The sequence below is a fragment of the Oryzias melastigma genome, linkage group LG9, assembly GCF_002922805.2.
Source record: "Oryzias melastigma strain HK-1 linkage group LG9, ASM292280v2, whole genome shotgun sequence".
NCBI classification, from domain to species: Eukaryota; Metazoa; Chordata; class Actinopteri; order Beloniformes; family Adrianichthyidae; genus Oryzias; species Oryzias melastigma.
Window position 1 is genome coordinate 15,371,836 of NC_050520.1, and position 2,795 is coordinate 15,374,630.

Consider the following 2,795-nt stretch of genomic DNA (forward strand, 5'->3'; position numbering starts at 1 on the left):
GGTGAGTAAAGTCCCGCCGCGACGGTCCGAGCTCCATTATCGCTCCGTCTCTTCGACGAAACTTTTTTCTTTAATCGTCAATCTTCATGTTGTTGGTGTCGAAACTGTCAGTCTGCACGAGAACCTCAACTATTAATGATAGACGGTTTCTGCTGAAGTTTGTGTTGCTCAAACAAGATAAAAATAAGAAAAAGTAAAGCGACTTTTCTCTCATCACCCTACTGTCAGTAAATTGTAGATGCTCTCTAAGCTGTTTTACTTCCATGTTCTCAATCAATGTGTAATATTTTTACACAAAACACCACACATTTATTTAATAGTCATTTTTTTATTCCAAGTTTAAATAAAACATCAGATGATTCAGGTAGATGCTCAAAGGCCTTTTGTTGTGTGTTTTTGTTAAACTTGTGAAATAACCTCTTTATTCAAAAGAAGGAATGAAAGCAAAAGAAAATGAACAATACAGCCTCCAGCTCTGAATAACCCCCAACCTTGTATTCCCCAAGCTACCTCACTCCCTTCTCTCAAGCATGCAGTGTTTGACTCTCCCCCCGAGTCCAGTAACCAGCTCCAGGTGTTTGCCAATGTGGGTTATGACAAGAGTGTATCTGTGTGTGCATGAGAAAGCGTTAGAGAATGTCTGTCCAGATGGCACAACACTAGAGCCCCAAATCTTACCTCACCTCATCTGAGGGGGAACCCAGGCAATGGGGACCAGACAGGAAAACACTCAGCAACTGTGAGTGAAAGAGAAGCAGATAAGTGTTTGTCAGTGTGTGTTTTCCTTGCCTGTCAATCTAATAAATGCTTGCAGTTGTTCAGACTTCGCAGGCAATCCCCGTCCTATTTAGGTCAGAGAACGTATCGGGCAAATCTGGAAGAAAAAAAAAAAAACGGCACATTCCCAATTGGCTGTGTAATTGAGTTTTATGTTGAAGCAGGCCACAAACAAAACACTTCCCTTGTTTCCTGCCTCCCTGTGCTGATGTATGTTTAGAACGTATGTGCATGGCGGGGAGGGAGGGCCCTTGGGACACCTAATGGTGTCAGACGCCTCGTGATGCTGGACGAGTTGTCTTTAGCGTGAGCTGAGGTGCTGGAAATTTAGATCACGTTGCTGGAGCTTATTCCACACACCAAGAATAGCAAATTTGCCAAAAGCAAACCCAATTTGTGTCAATCTTAAGCAAAGATGAACAGACGACTAAGTGGAAAGAAAGTGGACGGAAAATAGGATATCGGACATGCAGCGTACACACCAGGCAATGTGCATTCAAGAATCCACTGAACGAGGGTTCTTGAACGCACTTTTAGCAAACAGTGTCCACACTGGACTGTTGATACTCTATACTAGAGCAACTGGAAGAGGCTTGGTGCGAAATGTGGAAGTGGTGAAAATCTTGCAAATTTGGTTCCAGACCTTTTCTTTCATATGTCTATTCCAACACATGAAATAATTAGGCACAAACAGCAAATATTGCTTAGTTTTATCAATTTCTCCTTCATGGTCAGGAACTCCATCCATAACTCGAGTCCCTGATTGGTGAAAGTTGAACTGGTTTCACTTTCAGTGTGCGTTCAATGACTGCACCTTTTGTTTGTAGAAACCTCCAAGTGCCCAGTGGTTATTGATTGATTGGTTGATTTATTTCAAGCATAGATTGATTGAAATTCCCAATAGCAAAGTGAAGTGCTTGTCGATTATTGATTAATCTCATCAAACATTATTTCAGTAAACGGTAACATCAATCATAGATCATGGAACAGATATATAATACTTGTATCATCAAGCTTTTTGACCTTAGCATATGATTTTATACTATCAAGTTGTTAGAAACGACAGGATGCTCCTAACTTGATCCAGGAACCAAACCGTTGAATCCTGTATGAGTCTGCAAAATCTCCCTAAAAAACTGTGAAATCTACCCAAAGTGATTTGTCATATTACAATTAAGGCTGGATATCGATTATCATTTCCAGAAACAATTCGTTTCTATATATAAGAGCCTGGAGTGATTTGATTTCAATTTATCCAATTCTTTAATTCAATTCAATTTTGAGTTTATACATTTAGACACATTTCTTTAGAAATAAATTCATGATCTTCTATATCTGATACAGTTCACACTGTAAAATGTATTAGGGAAATAGCATACAGTGTTGTATAGTTTCTCTAAAGGAGAACTTCTAACAAAAATGTTCAGGTCATTAACATTATAAACGTTGTTCTGCTTCTCCTGTAGGGTGTTTCAGCCACTAGGTGGCGATCAAGCTGTAGCATTAAACCTTATTCCAAAAGAAGAAAACATTATGAGCAAAAAACTGTGTTTTAGACCCCAAATGGTTACTTTAAAAAATATTTCCTTAAAAGAGTTTGGAAAATTCATGCCTGTGAGGATATAAAGATGTGAATTTAGTCAGCAATGTATGTTTGGGTCGACCGAGCGTTAGCATTAGGGAAATTCCATTAAACATTAGCATCAAGCTAGCTTTATGTGCTAAATCGATATATATTTTTATAAATCGATTATTGATCTGTTAAGTTGATTCAAATCGATTTAACAACAGATCAAAATCGACCAACTCAGCCTTAATTACCATAATTTCTTAAAAAAGTTGACATTTTTATATGGACTGGTTTAGTCTTAAGTTGAGCGGATCAAACTGTGTAGAAGTATATTTAGTGGCATATTGCCATTAGCTACTTCGACTCTACTCGAGTGTAGACTTGGTTTTGTTCTATTAAAATGGAATACCAATTTTCTTGACCGGATCTGGAAATTTCCTCACTCCGA